Below are 13373 nucleotides of genomic sequence, written 5' to 3'. Positions count from 1 at the left end.
GATCTTAAAGGTGGGGAGGATTGCATACAACACAATGTAGTGGAAAGCTTAAAGAATCGCTCATTGTGGGTTCCTGACATTGTTAGTGCTTTCTTTGTGCAGGTGGCTGCACAGGCGCTCATTTTTGTTGGTTAAATCTTATTTTTCGACATCAGGCTTTGATTTAGACCTAGATCAAGAGAGAGAAAGGGAGAAGAAGAAAATCAGAGGAGAAAGAAGAAGAGAAGTGACTTTTGGAGAAAGCAGAGAGGAAATAGTCTGCAAGAGTGGTATAGTGATACTAGAAGTGTAGGGTGGTGGAAGAAAAAGAAATGAGGTGGAATCATTCTAGGCAAACTTGGTTTTGACGATAAGCTGTGCTTTTGGCCATGCCAGTGGTGGGATACTAAGTTAAGCTTTGGGGCCCAGCACTTCTAACCTGAGAGTCTGAGGCCAAAGCTCTGAATTAACCTTTAATCAAGGGTGCACTGCTTTTAAGGGGAGAGTAATTCTGTATCTGAAATGCAAACAGATACTCTGAATTAGTAAACACATGCACTTATAAAAATTTCCATTTTAAGTACTGACACTTATAAAGCATACCAATTTATCTGCCTGTATTCCAAGATCGCATAGTCGCTCATATATGAAAAAGCTGCTGCATAGTTAGCAGATTATTAAAATATAATATTTTCATTTTATGAAGCAATCTACGTCATAAATTTAAAGTGCGTATTGGTAAAAATAAGTTCTAGAAGCTATAGCATATTGTTCACATAGTGGTGACGTCGTCGTCAGTGTTATAAGTTAATATTTATGATGACAATATTAACTTACATAGAAACACATCAGTCTCTCAGTGGGCTCATTCACTCCATCAGATTTAAAACCATGTCTCAAGATGATGAGACCTAGCTTGAACTCAAGTTTGATCATCAGTTTGCCAATTCCACTGTGCAAATTAAAGACTGTCTGCTGAGCTATGGGAGCTCCTTGAGGAAGTGCTGTGGGGCGGTGAGGCGGGGTGGGGGAGGGGCAGTGTGGGGGTAGTAAACTCCGAAATACGGCTGAACGGAGCTGAGTAAATAAATAAATGAAATGAATTACATTGCACGCTGCATCGCTGATTTGGCGTTGCAGCGCTCGCAATGTAATTCATTTTATTTATTTATTTATTTATTTACTCAACTCCTTTCAGTCGTATTCCGGAGTTTACTACCCCGCCCTGCCCCACCGCCCCGCAGCACTCCCTTGAGGAGCCGCCACTGCTGCTTAGTATACAGTACTGGATGTCTACCAATGTTTTTAAACTGGATGGTGAAAATATTGAACTTTGGTTTTGAGAACACAACTCCAGCTGGGTCTTGGACATCTGGCCCCATTGATATGACCCTCTAAGATCTCCTGCAGTTAAAGCAAAAAGATCTAAGAATCATTTTCTGCCTATAATCTATCTTCTTACACCAAAATCAAAAAAGTCTGGGCTATGCATTTTCATTAATTTACAGTATTGGTTAAAATTATCCTCTTTCTTCTCCCTGATGAGCACACCTCCATAGTCAAATATGTTGTCATGTGTGGGTAATTGCAATACCCTATGCATTGCTCCAATGGAGTAGGACAGTGCTATCTTGAAAATATAGTAGTAAGATTGGTATGTGGATCACATAAATACAAACATGTATCACACGCTACTGCTCCCTCCTTTGGCTCTCAGGCAAGCATATAATACCCTTAGGACTCTGTGTGTTGCGCCTTGTGCCTTTTACAAAACTGACACCACATCCCAGTCATGGATTATGATTGTTGTTGGAGGCGCCTCGCTGTCAGTGATGCCACTTTGTGAGTAGAGTCGTTCAGTGATGCCACTTTGTGAGTAGAGTCTTTTGGACCATTGGTCCTCAGCTTTGGAATACCCTCCATATTCAGTCATGCAGCCTCCCATAGTCATAATAATCTAAACACGTCCTCAAGAGTCACCTACTCTGTTAAATGTCTTAAACATTTTCCTCATTCTTTTTTCTGCTGCTCAGTGGTTTGTGTTCCTAGCACCAAGAGGTTGTCGCAGTGATTGTTACACTTAATAAATAAATAAATACATATATACAAACTATCACACACATTATCATGAATAGAAAATATAGGGGAAATAACTCAAAAGGTGCACTTGAACTGCTCAAAAAATATATTCAGTTCAAAAATTAAAAACACATTCTCAAAGTCAGCAACAGGTAGGTGTTTGTGTCCAAAAAATGATACTTTTGTATGAGTAAATAAGTGTATGGGTATATACACATTCAAAACAGTACGTGGTATCATGATTTGCATCAACATATTTTCTGAGACGTGTACATTTAAAAAGAATTGTTCATCTTTAGCTTGCTGCCCCACACTCACACACTCACACCGCTCCAAACCCACACGCATGCATCTACATGTCCACATATTGTTAAGATTTCCCAATTGTAACCATACCTGTATCATAAAGTTTCTTATTTTTTTGCGATTTACTACAATCATCTGCAAACAAACAAAATATAGGCAAATAATACATCTACATTAGTACACCTAATCCTAATTCATTGTAACACACTTGAGTAAACTAAAAATATCACTTCACAATTACTTTCAAGGGGTGATCATTTTCGCTAGTTTAATATACCAGAAAAGTATTTTTTCCGGAAGGAGATAGCCCTTCTGCAGACATGAAATATAATGGTGTTTGATTTGAATGCAGTGTGCATTCTAGTGTTTGAGGGCACTCCATTAAGGTAAAAACTGCATAAGGCAAAATTTTGTAGTCTGTAAATAGATAAAGAGCTAGGCCATTTTATCTACCCTCTGACCTCCCAAAAGTCCCCTAATGTCTCCCACACTGGGAATAATCTCGTGCCCCCCCCCCCCCCCCCCCCACTAACCTCAACTTTGTGGTGAGCAAAATCTGTCTCTTCGAATTTGCAGGCATGGCATTCCGGACGTCATGATTCTGCAAATCAGTTTCTGTTAATGTAACCCAAATTAAATTGTTAGTGAAACTAAGGTGCATTTAGACATGTGAAAAGATTTGTGAATCAAGGCCCTTGTAGCCACAATGTAGCAGGATGCAAATAGATTTGCTAAAAAATGTAATTATTTCAACAAAATGTTGGAAACATGCAACATTACATAGGAAAGGTACAGCAACACATCATGGAGAAAATTCAGAGAATGTTATGAAGTAATTTTTAGCTTTTTTTTGCAGGTATTATTTCAATTTTAAGCACCCTGGGGGTTGTTTGAAAAGTAACACTTGGCAAACCTGATCACTAACAGGGAACGTGAGTCCGGGTTTTCATTTCTTCTGTTCTTCAACTGCAGCATTGCTTGACAGTGGATCGCCTTGTAATGCTCTAGGGTTATACTTTCAAAGGTAGATTTCTTAGAAGCCCTTTTACCTTTATTCTTGTAGTACCTCAAAGGTTTATTCTTGCGGTTGTTTCCCTTGGTGAAACTGAGAATGAGAGGAGATTTTATCACCTTTCAGGAACATACAAAAAGCCAGATCAGGAGCTGTCATAAAATGTGTTTATTCTGTGTACACTTGATAACACACGTGGCCACCCACTGAGACTTGATATAGTAGGTTCAATATCTGTCAAAGAAAATGTCTTCCTTGAAGAAAAGAATGTTGTTTAGGCTAATGGATAGGGGATCTAAAAAGCCTCTCTACCATTTTGGTCTCCAGGGGAAATCCCTACTGGGCTTGCAAAGGGCACACATTTTTCTACAAGTAACATAAAGGGGAAATGCAACTGCAGTATACCTCAGCTTCAGATAGATTATTTTTTCTCACTTTACTTGACTAAATACTTTATGAATTCTAAACTGCAGCTACATTTTTTTTAATGAGTGAATGTGTAAAGTCATTTAAAACTAAAGCTGCATTCTCCTTCAGATGTCTAAAATACCAAAAATCCTACAAAAAGACCAACATTTCTGCAAACAAATGCAAAAGACACGATTGTGAATTGCTTTATTTTAAACAACAAATCAACCGACAAAGGTAAAGTGCCCAATGAAAAGACGAGCTTCTAAAAATAACAGCTCATTATACAAGTACTGAGGTCGCTGTTAGGGGCATATCAACAACAACCGGCGATAATTATCGCTCAGCGCTCTTAGCGTGAGGATAATTATCGCCGGCTAGCGTGAATTTTTATCGCTGAGATAGCGTGCTATCAGCAACGCTTTTCTCAATAGCGATAAAAATCTACACGCTAACAGGCTAACGTGAGATTATCGCTGGAAACCCAGCGATAATCACACGTTACCTTGTTGATAGGGACAGGCAAACTTAGCCATGATATCCTCCTTCCATAGGATATCATGGCTAAGTCTGAAAATTAGCAGACGTAAAAAAGCAGCGTTAACCGCGGTTAGCGCTGCTTTTTTTGTCTCTAACAGGGTTAGCGACATTCTTGATAATAGGAGAAATGTCGCTTAGCGACATTTCTCCTATTATTTTACTCTGGAACGCCCCCTTTGCATCTCATTAGAGATGCAAGGGGAAGCGTAGAGTAAAAGGGTGCTAACATGCAAATTTGCGTGTTAGCACCCTGTTGTTGATAGGGCGGCAGTTTTATCTCTGCTTTTTTGGCTTTTAAAGCCAAAAAAGCAGAGATAAAGCCCTTGTTGATATGCCCCAAAATCTTTTAAAATAATCACCTTTGAAATAAGAATAAGCACTACAAATATTTCACACAACATATCGTGAATAGTTATTATAAGGAGCACAAAACAAGAAGTTCAGAGCATTTTAAAAAATAACAAGGAGAGGTGACATCACCATCAAAATAACTACGGCAGAATAATACAAAACAATTCGTTTTCATATTGATGATTGGATGTCAAAATCAAAATGTATGAAGGAATCATCAGTGAACCAGTTATTCTTCACAATTCCAAAATTTGCTGGCCTTGTTGGTAAATCTGAGACGCAATGGGATGTGGAGCTGAGTGCCTCCTTTTACACTTTACTCAAGCAGATCTCAAATGGCAGACTATGATGCCTTCTTAGACACCGTTTTCTACTGCCAGCTATTCAGACACAGTAGTAGTAGTTGCAACACAATCATCGGCAAAGCCAATAGAGCATTAAAAAAAAAGTATTGCCAAAGCCAAAAGGTCTGGGCTGCAACTTAAAATGAGACCCAGCTTACTGGTTGTGACATTGCTTGGCTCAGTTTTGCTGATTACCATTATTTTTCATTGCATAAGCCAAAGCCACAAAATGTAAATATGTACAATAAAAACCATCAACCCAAAATAACTTTTTGCCTATCCTCTGTGTTTTGAGAAGCCATTTTCTGGTCACTGTAAATTGGGCTGTTAATTGAAGTCATTTGAGTCAGCAGGCTGCTGTCCTATGGGTCGTTACAAGAAGTCCTTTACATCAGACACAATTCCTTTTTTGTATTATGCTGCAGAATCTTAAGCTATTAGTGAAGGTCATTTGACACAAATACTTGTCTTAGCAAAATGAAGAACCTTAATCCATTAAAATAAGTCCCTTAAGTCAGACACAATTTCTTTCTGTAGCAGGCTGCAGTACCTTCAACCATAACATGAGGTCCCTTGAGTCAGACACAAGTACCTTAGGCCCCTGCTAGAGGTTCAAAGTCCCATGGACACCCCGCTGCCTCTTAAATCTCATGATACCAGAGAATTATGCACAGATCAGATAAGCTTGAAGGCCTCATTTTGTTAAGATTGAAAGAGACATTGGCAGAAAACCTGGCTGTGCTTGGGGTTTCATTTGGCCAGGGATCCCACATGGCTTCAGCTCAGATTTACATATACTCTTCTAATGATTTTTGAATATTTGCTAAGTTTAAAACTTAAATTGTAAAGCTGGGTTATGGCTTTGATAGTTATTATCTCAGCTCTAAGTCTAGTTACTGCATGGTCTGATAGAAGTCAGCCTAACATTGACAGTGCATACTAGGCACTTGCATATAAAAGCCAACATTTAAATCAAAAGCAGTTCTTGTTCTGGAGAAAACACATACCATCTTCTAGTGTGTAGTGTGTGGAAATAATGAAATGTTTACAGAAAAAAATAGCAAGTATTTTGTGGCTGCATGGGTGGAAAAATGTAGTGGAAGAGCGTGATACAGGTGAGAGGTGTGAGGGAAAAGGCAAAGTATAAGAGAAGGCAGGGGATTCTGTGATAAAGTGAAAGCAAGGAAGAGAAATGGAGATTATATAAGGAAGATGGAGGGAAAGTTTTCATCAAGGAGCAATGAGGAGAGTGAAAGACCTGATCAGTACAGGGATGAGACGTGAGAGAGAAAGCGAGAGCCTGGGGAGCAGAGGGAGGAAAGTAAGGGAAATTAGATGGAAGTGTCAGCTAGGGAGAGAGAAAAAACAAGAAGTGAGGAGAGATCTGAAAAGCACAAGTGAGGAAAATGAAATGAAATGAAATTTTAATTTCTAAAGTGCACTACTACCTGCCCGTGTCTAGGCGCTGACCCCCAGAACAGGGTGGGTCTGAGTGGAGTAAAACTGCAGCCCTAGTGAAGCAGGAAGTAGAAAGAGCAAGAAGATCTAATGGTTGAATAACCAAGTTTTAAGGGCTTTCCGAAATGTGTAGAGGTTTTTTGAAGTTTTGAGTGTTAGTGGCAACGTATTCCAGAGTTTAGCATTAGCAACTGCAAAGCTCTTGCCTCCCCAGGTAGCTATTTTGAACTTGGGAACAACCAAGTTAGCCTGGGAGGCCCATCTTAAGGTTGTGGCCGGTATGTAACGATGAAAAAGTTGCTTAATTGAAGCTGGTCCTTCAGAGGCGAGGACCTTAAAGGCTATGCACAGGGACTTGAACAAAACCCTCCTTTTTACCGGGAGCCAATTGAGTAGGGGGAGACTTGGATACCAACTGATATTTTGGAATTCCCAAAAGCAGTCTGGCGGCCGGGTTTTGTACCATTTGTTGTTTATCCAGGGCTTTCTTATGGGCAGTCAGGAGGAGCCCATTACAGTAATCAATTTAGAAAAAATCAGTGTTGTGATCACTGCTTTGCATAGTTCCAGAGGGATAAAAGGGAATACTTTCCTTAATGATTGAAAGATGAAAAAGTATGACGAGGTAATGGCATTGGCATGACCCACAAAATAAAGTTTTTCATCAAATTGTACTCCCATGTTTTTCACCTTTGTCACCAGGACAGGGAGGGTACCCAGTTCTTGAGGCCACCAGCAAGGGGACCAAAAGGATGATTGCTTGCCAAAGAGTAGCACCTTCATTTTGTCTGAGTTCGGTTTCAGACAGTTGTTGGACATCCACCTCCCAATTTGTACCATGCAATTGTGAACGCATTTAGCTGTATTGTCAGCATTCTCTGTGACTGATACTACAATCTGGGTTTCGTCAGCATAGGAGACAACCGAGAAACCAAGGCTTCTGATTAGAGAAGCCAAAGGTGTAACATACAGATTATAGAGGGTGGGACTCAGTGCCGACCCTTGTGGTACGACAGAGGGAAGGGTGAAAGATGTAGATCTGTGACCGTTACATTCCACATACTATAGTCTGTCAGTGAGAAATGAGCTGAGGATTTTAAGAGCAGTACCACTGACACCTAACTTGAGCAGTCGGTTGATAAGGAGTTGATGGTTAACAGTATCGAATGCTGCAGAAAAGGTCTAACAATATTAGGGCAGTGTTCCCTCCTTTGTTTAAAGTTGTTCTGACATATTCAGCGTCTGTGATCAGGGCAGTCTCAGTGCTATGTTGGCTTCTAAGCCAAACTGAGAGGGATCTAGTAAGTTGTGAGCCTGGAGGAATGGAGAGAGCTCAGTATTTATAGCTTTCTCCTTCAGTTTGGCAGGGAAGGGAAGTCATGAGATTGGCCTGTAGTTGTTGGGGTCATCAGCATCCAGATTGTTTTTTTTTAAAAGAGGAAGGATTAATGCAACTTATCAATTTTTAGGGAAATATCCGGACTGGAGCATTTGATTAAAGATCCCTAGGAGATGTTCAGGAACTACGGCTGAAGCTAGCTGCATACCCCTTGGCGGACATGGATCAAAAGGTGACCCTTATTTAATTTGCTTGAACCAGTTTGATACTTGGGCTAATGTAAGAGGGAAGAAAGGCGAGAAAATGGGATTGTTGGGTTGGGAAGGTGTTGCTGAGTCGGTCCCAGGAATAGTAACTTTCCTGATAACCTTTCCTGTCTTGCACCCATTGCCCTCCACTGACTGTGGGTTGTAGCAATCCTCTGCTGCCGGTGGGTTGTCATTCGAGCACAGCCCCCCGGTGCTTGGGCTTGAGGTTAAGGCATTAAAGATCACTTCAACCTTGCTTTTGAAAAAAGTGGCAAGTTTATTGCAGAAGGAGGCATCTGGGATTTATATAGGAACTCTGGGATTATCTGAACCCATTTTAGCCTTCTTCTCCCGTCTGTAACTTTCAGTGACCCCTCTTCCCTTCTCCCTTAGTTGGTGCTAATAAAGGCCCACAAATTAAAGCACATAGCGGGTGTGATCGCTATATGTGCTGGACTCAATAGAAAAATCCCAAATCAGATAAAAGCGAGGGGTTGACAGGAGAATACAATCAATAAATGAACCACTTCCCCTCCCCAAATAAGTGGGGTTAAGATCCTTCCTGCAAGGTTCCAATTTACACATAGCCGAAGTTAAATCAAATTCATTTACTAGGGCATTAGGAAAGTCTCCCTGGGGGGTGTGCTCAAAGTGAATACCCTTCAATCGTGGACAACCCATGTCGATAAGGTCAGTTGTCCTTGGGCCCCAACATAAATGAATATATAAAAATTTCCAACAATCAATATTTATTATAGCCTGAGGTCAACTGATTCCTTAAAAAAGAGCCATGCAGGGATATGTTGCCGACATCCGGAAAAGAAGAAGTAGCATTATAAAAATGGAAAAGGCCCATTTTATAGGACCCATTACTCAACAACAGTGATTGCAACCAGGGTTTATCTGGGGTCTGCATGGACACTCTACATTCTACAGCTAGGAAAACATAAATCAATAGACCCCCCTTTGGTCTTCCTGACCTAGAGGGTATGGCAGGTACAAAAAAGGACTTGTAGCCCTCAAGGGGGAAACTACTCTTGATGGCCCATGTTTCCTGTAAACAGATCATTAAGCTTTATTAGGAATAAAATCCAAGCAGGATCTAAGAACTTGTTTGCCAGGCCAGCGATGTCCCAAGAAATAAATGTTCCAAGAAATAACATAGTGCCACGGACTAATCAACTATAACAAGAGGATCCATTAAAATTGAAAACTTTCTACAAGCAAAATGTGAATCATTTCATACCATGTTGATCTTATTATGAAATAACATCTTTTTACAGAGGTCAATAGTCACACATTTGTGTAATATCTTCATTGTACATGATCTCATCCTTACTAAGAAATACAATTTCATGTGTTAGCAATTGTAAGTGAACAAACTTTTAGCAGTGTAATTTGAACAGTTTAAGGCCTAGTATGTATAACTTTGACAGTTGTGCACATTTTCATGTCCTAAAAAAACACTTTCTTTCTATTTAAGCTTGCACATTATTACTGCTTTTTATTCTAACCTGTTATCATTGCATTTTTATTTTTAACTCCATAACAGGCCCGGGAAGAGGAAACATTATAGCTTCCAGTGAGTTAAATGATGTTAGCACATCTGCACATTTATAAAAGGAGACGCCAGATTGCTCGGGGTTGTATATTTCACACCAATGTTGATTTGATTTGACCAATCATTTCACTTTTTATAGTATTGGAACATTTTCATTTAGTAACAAGTAAAGAAACACTGACATTCAAATGCGATCTGATAAGCATTTTGTTTCTATAAAACTGCATCAGCACCAGTGACATGCTATCCTTGTAGTGTTGGTGACATATGTTGCTTTAATTTATTAATGACCTTTAAAGTCCATTTTACAAGTGGGTTTTTAATACAGATTTGGGCAGGAACTGGAGTTTAGGACAAATCCGAATAATGAGGCATACGTTATTTCAATATGAAATCTTATGGGGGGTACTATTTTGGATAAATCCATCAGGTCAAATTTGGTAGATTTGCCCTACCCAAAGGGCTGGATGTCGGACAGTACACTGGAAAATTGGTACAAAAACTCAGCTTTCTCCATATAATGTTCCATTCTGTAGGATATCAATATGTGTAATCTGTAACCCCACAGTAACTCTACATTTTGGTGTTACTGATATTCATGACATGGGGGGGTTCTGATTGCAAAATGACTGTACCTGGAATTCCCCATTATGTGAATTGCAGAATGAAGTGTGTAAATGAGTTAAACTATCGTATCCGCTGCTTGAAATCCAAGAGCACTGACTTGGATGGCATGTTTTATTCTAAAGGCTGCCTTATTATGCGGCATATTAACAAGTGCTTTATCTCCGCTTTTTTGGCTTTAAAAGCCAAAGAAGCCGAGATAAAAATATCGCCCTATCAACAACAGGGTGCTAACATGCAAAATCGCATGTTAGCACCCTTTTTTACTGCGCTTCCCTTTGCATCTCTAATGAGATGCAAAGTGGGCGTTCCTAATAGGAGAAATGTCGCTAAGCGACATTTCCCCTATTATCAAGCTTCACGCTAACCTTGTTAGAGACAAAAAAAGCAGCGCTAACCACGGTTAACACTGCTTTTTTAGGTCTGCTAATTTTCAGACTTAGCCATGTAATCCAATGGGAGATGGATTACATGGCTAAGTCCACCATGGGCTATCAACAAGGATATCCCTATCCTTATAGTTTTATCACTGCATTACCAGCGATAACCTCCCAAAATGCCGCTATCGCTGGATTTTTTATCGCCTAGGTGGTTAGCGTTGTTAATAACGCGATTACCAGGCGATATTATCCAGCGATAGCGGGCGTTAAAAAAATTAACACTAAGCGCCCTTTGCGTTAATTTTCCCTGTTTCTTGTTAATATGCCCCTATATTCTTTCATATATTTTCCATGTTTGCTGTTAATAAACACTAACCAAGGCATGTTGTGGTCCAATATTTCTGCACTCGTTTTAAGTTCTTTCTCCAAACTTTTGAAATTATTTTATCAAAATAACCCTATCATATTCGACTTGATTCAGACTTCAGATTAGATTGAATTGATCTTCCATTAATTCCGCCTCCTGAAAATGTCCTTTATTTCTCCCGCACATTTACAAGTCCACCATGAACCAAAATTGTGGAGGAAGCCTGGGCTGGGAAGTTCTACTTTTCTATCTCTATTCGTGTGAAATATCCTCTTCAGTTACCCCAGCCAAGATCAATTGATAGACCAGTGCTTCTCGCTCCACCTCGCTGCTCAGTAGCTTTCTCAAAGTGAATTCCAGATGGTTGTTAATCACATGATCTAAATCCACTGTCTAGCACCCATCTGGTATTTCACAAGGTTGATCTAAGCATTAAATAGCAGAGAAAGTCCTTTGTTACTCTGCTGAGGGTAAGGCGCATAACAGATGATATATTAATCGCTATAGGGGTAATTTACTCCTTTGAAAGGTAAAATATAATATCCGGCAGCTGTTTATGTTTTTTAGGTCTATAGTCAAACAGCTTTACCTGTCTGCTAGTCAGATTGCATGATTAACATTCTCAAAAAAACATATAAAAATAGGAATAGAGAAAGCAGTCTTTCAGACAGCCCACTTCAGGCACTGGTGAACTAGCTCTTTTCCATGTTAAGTATCAGTTGGATGATCTTTAAAACTAGCACCCAGCATTTCACAAACAATTGTGTTATGCTGTTGCTCTTTCCATTGCGGCTTCGATGATGGGGCATAAAGTAGTTCACTCCTTCATGACTCCCTGCTGGTAAATTCAGTAAACCTGGTGGTTCCTACACTGGTGGGCCACTTTTGCGATTGAGGACACTCAGGGGGATATTTACAAGGAAGTGGCGGAGCGTGTCGTTAGCCTCCTTGGCTTAACGACACACTCTGCCACTTCTGAAATGCAAGGCTGCACCATATTTACACGAATGTGGTGCAGCCTTGCGTTTGCTCCTGCGATGGCGCTAAGTTTAACAACTTAGCACCAAAGCAGGCACCCTTGCACCAGAGTGTAAGGGTGCCTGTGTGCAGGGGAGGATTGGTTATGTGTAGGAAGGTGTCCATTCCTGCACATAAACAATCCTAAAATGCAATTTTGTAACTTTCTTGTGCACTGCTTCGTGCAGCATACATGAAAGTTACAAAAGGGCATTTTATGAAAAGGTTTGTTTATGTACAGGAAGGGACACCTTCCTGTACATAAGCAAACCCTGGCATTTTGCTTTTTCCATGTGTGCTGCACAAGGCATCACACATGGAAAAAGCAAAAACGAGGAGAAATAATGCATTTCTCCTCGTTTCGCCAATTAAAGTCCAGGATTTTCCTGCTCTTAATTTTTGCACTGACTCCTATGTATGCCACCCTTGTACATAGGGGCAGAGTCAAATACAATGGGTGTTGCGGTGGAACACCCACCACAACACCAACTGCACGCCCCTTTCACGCTAAGGATAGTGTGAAAGGGTGCCTTATGTACAAGGCACTATTAAGCCAGATTAAGTCATTAAGCCACAAAAAGTGAAGTTCCCCTTGGTGATAGGGGCTTGTACATAGGCCCCCCAGTGGTTCATATGATACTGGAACTGGGCTGCTCCAGAACAAAAAAATAATCTAGTCCGACAGCTCCACTGGTGTTGCTACTGGGCTACTGCATAGAAATAAATTCAGCGTTTCCATTGGATCTAGTAGTGCCATGGGGCCTCTGCTAAAAAAGAAATTCAGCATCCTTGGAAGCTCTTTACTGTGGCCGCTGATCGCTGATGAAATTTAGCATGCCCAGCACTCCTGCTGCCTGGGTACTGCTGATATTGAAATTCAGTGTGAATAGCAGCCATTTTCTTGCACTTCTGATGTAAACAGTATTGGTGTATTGCACTGTACAGTGCTCTATCACACACTACTCAATAACAACTTGAACAACACTCCAGAAGCAGCAAGGATTTTTAAAGCCTTCCTTTGCTTTTATAAAATGGGAATGAGAGCTATGCACCTGTGCAATTACTTCCTCATCTCCTTCCTCATCCTGTTCCTTAGTTCAATCAGTAAATGTATTCCATTCACCCCTCTGATCACCCTTTCCACAGGACGTTTTCTACTTCCATTAGAAACTGGGGATGTATCTTTATAAACACTCCCTCTCTCTGAACCCCTATTTCTGTGTTGATTTTGTGCATGTCTTCTATTCCTAGGACTGTGGGAAGGTTGCTTTCGCAAATTTCAGTTTTCACATAACTTTGATTAACATCTATATGAGGATAAAGAGGCCCTTTGCATCGTTTGTGGGTTCTTTGCTGTTAC

The sequence above is a fragment of the Triturus cristatus genome, chromosome 5_2, assembly GCF_964204655.1.
Source record: "Triturus cristatus chromosome 5_2, aTriCri1.1, whole genome shotgun sequence".
Classification (NCBI taxonomy): domain Eukaryota; kingdom Metazoa; phylum Chordata; class Amphibia; order Caudata; family Salamandridae; genus Triturus; species Triturus cristatus.
This window is presented reverse-complemented; position numbering follows the sequence as displayed.